We start from the raw sequence: 12,394 nt of genomic DNA, 5'->3' as shown, positions 1-12,394 counted from the left end.
CTTAATCTTGCGGGAGTCGTGAAGGATATGGCTCTACAAGAACACAAGGGCATACCATTAGCTTTTGTAAAAAAAGTTCACTAATTAATGTACAATGTTTACCGCATATAAAGGATTGAAAGCAATTCTCTTAACATGCCCAAACAAACGTCGTTCACAATACATCATCGTGCTTGCAGCAAAAAGGACAGCCTGCACAAACATGTACTACTTTCGTCAAAGTGAAATCAACACTAGCAAAATAATCGGTGTAAGTGTAAGTAAAATTACCATGTTGTCAACTTTCATCCCTGGACCAAAACCATTACATTCAGAGGTTCCCAATATCTGACCATTTATATTACAGACAACCCTACCATCAACAATAAACAATTAGTATTACATAAAAACAAATATTAATATTTCACAAATAAATTACCTACTTAAGTAAAAGTACCTATATGGGACACCGTAACAAGTCACACTATTGTACAACTTTAATAAGTCCACTTTCATGGCAGCAGAAGGAGGCTGGAATGAAACGCATGGCATCACAACTGCACCCGCAGACAAGTCGTTTCTGACACCAATATCTGCTGCACAATTCAAGTCTATCCCTTTCGCCATTTCTTCTTCATTAACTGACGCAGCACCTGTTAAATGAACATTTTGAACACCTTCACTTTGCACATCAGCACCTTCTCCATCTTCAGCTACATCACATCCTGCATCAACATCTTCACCATTATCTTCCTCCGCAACATTACCTGCGGACATTATCTTATCATGGAGGAAAGATATTCTCTTCTTCATCTTGCGTATGCTTTTTCCATGCCTTTTCAACCTTTTCAACAAAGCTTTCTTAGAAATTGACCTCTCATCTTCATATTCATCATGAGCGTCACTATCCTCACCAAAAGTCAAAGCTGCATGAATTAACTCATTCCCATAATCCTCTTCTTTCAAACTCCAATCCCAAATTATCTGAATCACAAAACAAATTACATACAAATTTTAATCAATGACAACCACATCATAACATTAAATTGAAACAGCAGAACAATTTCATTACTTGGGTATCTACAAAATGCATCTCAATCCTTCTTGTCTTGAAGGTTACATCCGGCCAGCTGAGAATTCTTGGGAAAACAAAATCTCTTTGTGGGCCACATAAACCGAGTCGTTCAACAGCCCATAGCTGCAACAAAAACACACACTCCATTAAATGATTCAATATACAACGAAAAGGTAACTTAAACATATGTAATACAAATGCTTACTTGCAACACTACAGCTGAACCGCTCAAGCAAATCTCACGTTGACCTAATGCCAAAAATGCTCGACCAATGCTCCTTACCAAATAACTATGTACTGCTTTCGCCCAATTGTATTTTGACAAACCATCTATATTGTCTAAAATACTACAAGGAATATTACAGACATTTTTGGAATTCCTTGGAAAATATAGTACGGCGAAACAAACAAAGAGATACATACGGCATACATTATCACATCATCAACCTCGCTCCCTACCAACAACTTCATCTTCTCAATAACATTGTCAATTGTTATCAATTCACCACTCAAAAGTGAACCCACACTACCGCACACGTTCTTATAAAATTGTACATCTATTCCACCAACGCCTAATCCTAAACACATACAAATGTCACCTATGGTTAAAGGGACAGACCGTTGCATGATACGAAAAGAATTGTTTACAGAAAACCAACGCTTAACCAACTCTAACATAAGTGGGTTGCAAATAGCTAAAGCTTTATCCATATGCAAACACCATTTGAATGGTGTGTCTCTAATCTTTGCACGGTGCCTATCCAAGATAAACCCGTTCATTTCCACAATATACTTTGTATAACAGAAAGTACGCAGCCGAGCCTATCATACACCACAAACATAAACAATGTATAAACAACCAAATTCCCAATAATTGGTACATCTAGCACACAACAAAAACCAATACCATATTCAACCAACCTTATCATTAATTGCATGGGTAAGAGCCATGAATTCCAACACTTGAATTCAATAACACCAAATATCACTGCCCAATGCAAAACAATTCGTATTTAGTCACACAAAAATTTTAAAACAATTAACCACATCAATTATTAAAAGTTCACATATGCAATTATTACAACAACCAAATGAACATATTCAAACATGGCCAATAACCATATAACAAAATGGACATATTCAATCATAGCCAATGCATTTGGAACTAAACAAAACAAATCACACCTACACACAAACGGAAAATAACAACAAACATCACTATTAGACTTACAATATACAAATAAAACTTAACTAAAAATGAAACAATTTGGACCCTGTGTTTCAAAAACATAAAACTATAACCCCATACATAAATCACACTTCATAGACACCACATTTTAGGATACAAAACCGTGACAAACAATCTTTCTAAGTAAAAATTCAACATGGCTGCAAATTCGATTTCTTCAATAATCACAATAACATTGTAAAACAAAATCAGAACCTGGTTGGAAAGAGATGAAGAAATGTGTCGCATTGGTGCTCCAGCTGAATACTCCACCTTCTTCTCCGTCTCTGTGCGAAAGCCCCAACCTTTACCAAATCCTCTCCACGATTCTCCTCTGCATTCTGCCACGACGCAAACGGAACAAAAAAACAACACAGCTCCTAATTGACAAACAACAACCACAACCTCCTCCACGAGAAAATCCACCAGGAAAGGCCACACCCTTACAAACATACTCACACAAACCACAAATGGAAGGACAAAACATACCCACCTCAGAACTTCAATAGGCGCAGTCCTGGTTCTATTCTCCGGCAGCCTTCCGTTCAGGACGATGATGTGCCGACGATGATGTTTCCTGTGACTTCTTTTCCCACCGACGAACACTTCGCTGTTTTTACGTTTTTTCCCTCTCAAAACCAAACCTTCACTTTTCACTTCACTCCACGATTGCTTTTGTTCCTTTTTCTCCAACCACCCGCACGTGACACCATTTTGCGGAGAAATAAAATTTAAATGTGAGAACTGCTGTGCGTTTGACACGTGTCCCGGTGTCAAAAGTGAGTTGAGAGAAGGGAGTCAAAATAACGTTTCCGAAAACTAAAACATTCACTCTTACAACTAAATCCACGAAACATAAAACACCAACACACACATCATCTTCACCCAACCCTAACCCTCTACCTTATTCTTCCTTCATCGGCGACAAGTTTCGGCCATCATTGACCCTCGCCAGTGACCATGGCAGCCATTCCCAACCTCCTCTGTTGCAACACCATGATTCCCCCATTTCACTCCAGCCACCGTCAACTCCATAAATTTTAATTCTCTCTTTGTATCTTCTTCGTTTAATTTGTTGTCTTCTGGTTATGCGTAATTAGCCTTTTTCTTTCTGATCGCATATTGTTTCCGATTAGAGCCCAAATACAAAGTAATAAAAAGGATGGCATTTGTTTTGGTATATTTTCTTCTGTGTTTATATTATGAATATGCATTTAGGTTACAAACCGAGCCAGTGCAAGAATCAAAGCAAAAAAAGTGTCAATTTGCAATGAAATTGAAAATCACTGAAACTGGAAACGAAACAAGCGCGACATTAAATTCAATAGCGAAATCCAAAACAAGTACCACAATCAATCATATACTCAAATAGAACTAGAATAGGACAACAAGCACTTCGAGTAGGATGACAAAATGGGTCAATTTCGACGGGTCAGTCCGTTAGACCGTCCAAAAAATAATGGATTGGGTCAGAGTTTTTAACCCATCATGTAGCATTCTTATTTTTAATAAATTGTATTATTTATTTTAAATAAAACAATTAGAAAATCTTATGTTTTACAAATGTTTCATATTTTATCTAAATGTAGTTTAAACAATAAAAATATATTTTATCATGATGTAATTTTTACTTATTGAAAATAACAATAAGAGAAAAACAAAACTAATAATATATATATATATATATATATATATATATATATTAGGTAAAAATATTTTAATTAAATAAGTGTGTGTAAAAAAAATGAAGAATCTCCTACTAGAGATAAAAAAAATAGAAAAGAAAAAGAAAAGAAACAAAAAAGAAGATAAGATCATGAGAAAAGATAAGAAGGAATAAAAAAGAAAAAAAAAAGAACCTAAAGAGATAAACATTATCTCTTAATTAATGAAAACAACGATGATCTAAAAAGATAAGCACATGCATGTTATATATATATATATATATATATATATATATATGGAATGAAGGTTACGGGAGAAAAAAAGTGAGAAGTAAAGAAAGAAAGAATAGAGAGAGAGAGAAAGAAAGGAGAAAGAAAAGGAGAGAGAATGAGAAAGAAGAGAGAAGAGAGAGAAAGTTTAGAGCAAAGATTCAAAGAGATCTTAGTCTTCTACAAATATTATTAGTGTGTCCTTCAATCAATAAGGTAAGGAGGAGTGAGGTTAAGCTCTTTTTATATTAATCTTGATAAACTCATGAATTTTATTTTAATCTTTTATTTATTTTGACTCATATTATTCTATTTACTTTTATTTAACTTATTTTCATTTATTATCTTTTTATATTTATTTTATTTAATCTCCAATTATGCATTGATCCTGTTTATTTATTTTACTTAATCTCTAATTATGCACTGATCCTGTTTATTTATTTTATTTAATTTATCTCTAGTTATGCACTAGTTCTGTTTATTTATTTTATTTAATTCATCTTCAGTTATGCACGGGTCTTGTTTGTTTATTTTATTTAATTTATATCCAGTTATGCACTGGTCCTGTTTATTTATTTTATTTAATTTATCTCTAGTTATGTACTAATTCTGTTTATTTATTTTATTTAATTTATCTTCAGTTATGCATTGGTTTTGTTTATTTATTTTATTTAATCTCCAGTTATGCACTAGTCCTATTTATTTCTTTTATTTATCTCCAGTTATGTACTATTCCTATTTATTTATTTTATTTTATTTATCTTCAGTTACGCACTGGTCCTATTTATTTATTTTATTTTATTGATCTTCAGTTATGCACTGGTCCTATTTATTTATTTTATTTTATTTATCTCTAGTTACGCATTGGTCATATCTATTTATTTTATTTTATTTATCTCTAGTTATACACTGGTCTTGTTTATTTATTTCAATTAATATATCTCTAGTTACGCATTGGTCCTGTTTAATTTATATTTTTGTTATTATATTTATTTATAACGTTCTAATCCTTATCTAATTATTTATTTAAAGTTCTTGCTTTGATTCTTATTTTTTCATTATTTTATAATTAAAAAATAAAAATAAATGTGAAGTGAAAGTAAATACTATTTTATTCAGTGAGCTTGGATAGAAGAAAATTGTATGTACATTTTATCGTTATTTTATATTCTTCGTGTATAGTTTATACAATGACATGAATTGATAATCATCAACATAGGATATTACATGCTCAACATTTCCTTTTGACACATCAAATGATCGCCTAATAGATAAAAACGAGGATATACCTTGAAACACAATGATTATACTTGTAAAAGATCACAAAAAACTCAAACACTGCCCCAGTTTGAATATCCAGGGTGAAAACATGATCCAAATGAATGTGTTTTATTGGCCGGAAAGACTAGGGTTAGAGGGGCCAGTATGAAACTGGGCTCAAAAGTCAGACAATACTGGAATTGAGGGTGGCCAAATAACTAGATTTAAGGGCTAGTCAACGCTAGGCTTGAGGGCTAGACAAAGCTACGCTTATAGGGCTAGGTAAACTAGGCTTGGGCCAGACTAAATTGGGCTTGAGGTGGCCAAATAAACTAGTCTTTAGGTGGCCAGATAAACTGGGCTTGGGCCAGACTAAACTGGGCTTCACGTGGCCAAATAAACTAGGCTTGAGCTAGACTAAACTGGGCTTGGGCCAAACAAAACTAGGCTTAGGGGTTAGTGCGAAATTGGGGTTGGAGAGTTTAGAAGTTACATTTAATCCCAACTATAGAGGAATTAACTACTCATGATGATGAATACAAGATGAACTTGGGGTAGCATCCTTCCTTCCATAGTTATATACTACGATACTATAATAATTAAGCTAATATAAGAGATTCTCTCTCTAGGATAGTATACAAAACCAGCATGAATAAACCAGGGGTCATGCCTTGTATTTAGAGATTTTAAGGTTCTGGTCTAGCTTCCAAATCTTGAAGTTTAGCCATGGAGGTTTCTTTCCGAAGTGCGTTTCTTCCCATGCTTGGGCATCTATCTTTTAAAGGTTAGCAATGGTGGTTTCCTTGCCAATGAGGTATCTTATTCGTGCTCAACTTCAAATCTGCAGCATCATGATTCTTTGTAGTGAAGTTTTCTTAAAATGTGGCTTAAACGCCAAATATCGTTGCTCAACCGCAGGCTTAAAATTTAACTTTTTGGTTCATCTTTCTGGCTTGAGCTACAACTTTTTGGGCTCAACACCAACTTTATAATTTACTTCAATTTACTTACAAAACAACACAAAATACATTAAATTCCACATTTTATAATTTCTCATAACCTCATTCTGTAAATATATAAATTTAGGACAATTCTAATGATTTTTACAATGATTTAGTGCAAGATAAGTGTCTAAATAATATGCAATTTAACTAATACTAGACCCTTATTAGCCAACGACGACATGCAAAAATAACATTTTTGTCGCAATTTAGATTTTTCCTAATTTTAATTATCACCTCAAAATGATAAACTAAATTAAAAATAGACCAATATTTTGAAGAAAGTATAGTCGTTATAGTATAGTGATAAGTATTATCGCTTCTCAACCTACCCAGGTTTGATCCCCAACAACGACGTCGTTTGAAACTAACACTTTGGTAACCATTCAAAATTTTCCCAATTTTAATGATCACTTGATAGGTGTTCCTACAAATGTTGTGCGACCAATATTTTGAACAAAATAAAGTCGTTGTAGTATAATGGTAAGTATTCTTGCCTTACACGTGGGTGACCCGGGTTTGATCCCTACCATCGATGCCATTTGGAAAATAAAATTTTTGTCGCAATTCAGTTTTTTCCTAATTTTAATAATCACTATGTAAGCATTGCTTCAAATGTTGCGTAACCAATATTTTAAATATTTTGAACAAAAAAAAGTCTTGGTTCGGTATCTGACAATGATGCCATTTTTGTAGTATAGTGGTAAGTATACTCAAACTGGTAACTTAGGCAATTGTGTCATTTGAAAATAACTTTTTGGTAGTAATTCAGTTTTTTTTTTTTAATTTTTGAAATTCTACATAGTTAGTATTGCTACAAATGTTGTGCGACCATTATTTTAAGCAAAATTAAGTCGTTGTAGTATAGTGGTAAGTATTCCTTCCTATCACACGGGTGACCCAGGTTTGATCTCCAGCAATGGCGCCATTTCGAAAATAACATTTTGGTCACAATTCAGTTTTTTCCTAATTTTAATAATCACTTTGTAAGCATTACTTCAAATGTTGTGTAATCAATATTTTTAACAAAATAAAGTCATTGTTATATAGTGGTAAATATTCCCGCCTTTCACTCAAGGGAACTTGGTTCGGTATCTGGCAACGACGACTTTAGAAATTAATATTTTGGTCACATTTTTTATTCCTAATTTTAGTTATCATCTTAAAATGATAAACTAAATAAAAAATAGACCAATATTTTAAAAACACAATTTTTGTAGTGTAGTGGTAAGTATTCTCAAACTGGTGAATTAGGCCATTGTGTCATTTGAAAATAACTTTTTGGTAGTAATTCAATTTTTTTTTCTTAATTTTGGAAATTCTACTTGGTTAGTATTCCTACAAATGTTGTTCGACCATTATTTTAAACAAAATTAAGTCGTTGTAGTATGGTAAGCAGTCCCGCTTGTCACGCGGGTGACTTGTGTTCTATCCCCGGCAACGATGCCATTAGAAGATAACATTTTGGTCATAATTTAGATTTTTCCTAATTCTAATTATCACCTCAAAATGATAAACTAAATTAAAAATAGACCAATATTTTGAAGAAGTATTGTTGCTATAGTAGTGATAAGTATTATCGCTTCTCAACTTAGTGACAAATGTTCAATCCCCAACAACAACGTCGTTTGAAAATAACATTTTGGTCACTATTCAATTTTTTCCCAATTTTAATGATCATTTGATAAGTATTCCTACAAATGTTGTGTGACCAATATTTTGAACAAAATAAAGTTGTTGTAGTATTGTGGTAGGTAATCTCGCCTGTCACGCAGTTGACCCTAGTTCGATCCCTGACATTGTTGCCATTAGGAAAATAACATTTTGGTCTCAATTTAGTTTTTTCCTAATTTAATAATCACTTGGTAAGCATTACATCAAATGATATGTAACCAATATTTTGCATAAAATAAAATCATAATATAGTGGTAAGTATTCTCGCCTGTCACGCGGGTGACCCAGGCTCGATCTCCAGCAACGGTGCCATTTGGAAAGTAACATTTTGGTCCCAATTCAGTTTTTTCGTAATTTTAATGATCGTTTTGTAAGCATTACTTCAAATGTTGTGTAATCAATATTTTTTGACAAAATAAAGTCATTGTTATGTAGTGGTAAATAATCCCACCTTTCACCCAAGTGAACTTGGTTCGGTATATGGCAACGATGCCATTTGAAATTAATATTTTGGTCGCATTTTTTATTCTTAATTTTAATTATCACCTCAAAATGATAAACTAAATAAAAAATAGACCAATATTTTGAAAAAACTAAACTTTTTGTAGTATAGTGGTAAGTATTCTCAAACTGGTGACTTAGGCAATTGAGTCGTTTGAAAATAACTTTTTGGTAGTAATTTGGTTTTTTTCTTAATTTTGGAAATTCTACTTGGTTAGTATTCCTACAAATGTTGTGCGACCATTTTTTTAAACAAAATTAAGTTGTTGTAGTATGGTGGCAAGTATTCCTGCTTATTACGCGGGTGACCTGGGTTCGATCATCGGCAACGGCGGAATTTGAAAAAGAACATGTTGTTTGCAATTTTGTTTTTTCCTAATTTTAATGATTATATATAGTGGTAAATATTCGCGCCTTTCACCCAAGAGAACCTAGTTCGGTTCTGACAACAACGTCATTTGAACTTAATATTTTGGTCACATTTTTTATTCGTAATTTTAGTTATCACCTCAAAATGATAAACTAAATAAAAAAGAAACCAATATTTTGAAAAAATTAAGGTTTTTGTATGATAGCGGTAAGTATTCTAAAACTGGTGACTTAGGTAATTATGTCTTTTCAAAATAACTTTATTGTGGTAATTTAGTTTGTTTCTTAATTTTTGAAATTCTACTTGGTTAGTATTCCTACAAATGTTGTGTGACCATTATATTAAACAAAGTTAAGTCGTTTTAGTATAGTGGTAAGTATTCTTACCTGTCACGCGGGTGACCCGGGTTCGATCCCCGGCAACGGCGCAATTTGAAAAAGAACATTTTGTTTGGAATTTAGTTTTTTCCTAATTTTAATGATCACTTGGTAAGCATTGTTTCAAATTTTGTGCAATCAATATTTTGAACAAAATAAATTCATTGTTATATATAGTGGAAAATATTCGTGCCTTTCACCCAAGAGAAACTAGTTCGGTATCTAACAACAACGCCATTTGAAATTAATATTTTGGTCGCATTTTTTATTCCTAATTTTACTTATCACCTCAAAATGATAAACTAAATAAAAAAGAAACCAATATTTTGCCTTTCACCCAAGAGAAACTGGTTCGGTATCTAACAACAACGCCATTTGAAATTAATATTTTGGTCGCATTTTTTATTCTTAATTTTAGTTATCATCTCAAAATGATAAACTAAATAAAAGGGAAACCAATATTTTGAAAAAACTAAGGTTTTTGTAGTATAGTGGTAAGTATTCTGAAACTGGTGACTAAGGTAATTGTGTCTTTTCAAAATAACTTTTTGGTAGTAATTTAGTTTGTTTCTCAATTTTTGAAATTCTACTTGGTTAGTATTCCTACAAATGTGTGCGACCATTATTTTAAACAAAATTAAGTCGTTTTAGTATAGTGATAAGTATTCCCACCTGTAACGTAGGTGATCCGGTTCGATCCCCGAGAACGGCGCCATTAGAAAATAACATTTAGGCTACAATTCCAATTTTTTCTAATTGTAATTATCACTAGGTAAGTGTTTCTACAAATGTTGTGCAACAATTATCTTAAACCTACTAAAGTTGTTGTAGTATATTGGTAAGTATTCTCGCCTATCATGCGGGTGACCTGGGTTTGATCCCCAACAACAGTGCTATTAGAAAATAACATTTTAGTCACAATTTAGATTTTTCCTAATTTGAATTATCACCTCAAAATGATAAATTAAATTAAAAATAGACCAATATTTTGAAGAAGTATTGTTGTTATAGTATAATGATAAGTATTATCGCTTCCCAACCTAGTGACCCAGGTTCAATCCCCAATAACATGTCGTTTGAGAATAACATTTTGGCCACCAGTCAATTTTTTCTCAATTTTAATGATCACTTGAGAAGTGTCTCTACAAATTTTGTGTGACCAATATTTTGAAGAAAATAAAGTCGTTGTAGTATTGTGGTAAGTAATCCCGCCTATCACGAGGTTGACCCGGGTTCGATCCTTTACATCGACGCCATTTGGAAAATGACATTTTGGTCGCAATTCACTTTTTTCCTAATTTTAATAATCACTTGGTAAGCATTTCTTCAAATGTTGTGTAACCATTATTTTTGAACAAAATAAAGTCAATATATAGTGGTAATTATTCACGCCTTTTACCCAAGTGAACTTGGTTCGGTATTTGGCAATGATGGCATTTTTGTAGTATAGTGGTAAGTATACTCAAACTGGTGACTTAGGCAATTGTGTCGTTCAAAAATAACTTTTTGCTAGTAATCATGTTTTTTTTCTTAATTTTTTAAATTCTATTTGGTTAGTATTCCTACAAATGTTGTGCGACCATTATTTTAAACAAAACTAGTATACTGACCCGTGCGTACACACGGGATGTATTTGTTTTATTTTGTATATTAAATAATAAAATATTGAAAGTATTATGTAATGAAATATTATGAAAATTAAGTGATATTATTGTAAATGTTGTTATTCAAGTGATGAAATAGTAAATCTAAGTGATGCAATAATAATTTCAGTTTTAAATATAATAAGTAGAATTGATGTCACAATATAATATAGTTAATTGAGGGAACATTCTTTCACTTTAAAATTTTTTAGAATAATAGTATAATTGCTATTATATTTATTTAACCATTAAAAATACTAATAATAATATTAATATAAATTATAAAACTTTAAAAGATTAAAACTCTATTTAACAAAAGTATTTAGTAAAACAACATTTTCTATAATTAAAACAAACACACTTATAATAATAACACCATTATGAATAGTAATAATAATAATAAAAATAATAATGATACCAGTAGTAATAATAATATTTATGCTATAAATATTAATATTAATGCTAACACTAAGACTAATGTCAACTATAATAATTTATAATTATATATAAAGTTATACATTAACAACAAAACAAATAAAAATGACAAGTAATTGAAATACGATCCCGTAATAAATTAATTTAAGATGTGTGTTTAACTATAATAATAATAATAATAATAATAATAATAATAATAATATATCGTAGTGATAAAAATAATAGTAATACAATAACTACATGTATAAAGATATATACATTTGTTGTGTCATCTTTTGTTTATATAATTTTATCCTCTTAATTATTATTTGTTAAATTAAAATAATTATTCATAATAAAAATTATTTGTCTATTTTATCATTTTAATAATTTTAGTAACTATTTTTATAATTCAAATAATTACAAAAATATAAAAATAAAATGAACAACAAAACAAATAAAAGGTGTAAGTAATTGAGATATGATCCCGTAGTAAATAAATGTAAAATGTGTATTTAACTACAACAACAACAACAACAATAATAATAATAGTAATAATAATAATAATAGATAATAATAATAATAACACTAAAATAATATCGTGTGATGATAAAAAAATAATAATAATACAACTACATATACAAAGAGATAAATAAATAAACAACAAAACTATAAAAGGGTCAAGTAACTAAAAGATGATTCATAGATAGTAAGTAAAAGTAAAATGTGTATGTAAACATAATAACAAAAACAATAATAATAATAATAATAATAATAATAATAATAATAATAATAATATAATAATAATAATAATAATAACTATTATAATAATTATACTTCTAATTAATAATAATAGTAATAATAATAATAATCTATAACAATATATAAAGAGGATTCTCTTTTGTGTTCACATTGTGTTGAACGCCATTTTATATTTA

Source organism: Vigna unguiculata, chromosome 8 (genome assembly GCF_004118075.2).
Source record: "Vigna unguiculata cultivar IT97K-499-35 chromosome 8, ASM411807v1, whole genome shotgun sequence".
Classification (NCBI taxonomy): Eukaryota; Viridiplantae; Streptophyta; class Magnoliopsida; order Fabales; family Fabaceae; genus Vigna; species Vigna unguiculata.
This window is presented reverse-complemented; position numbering follows the sequence as displayed.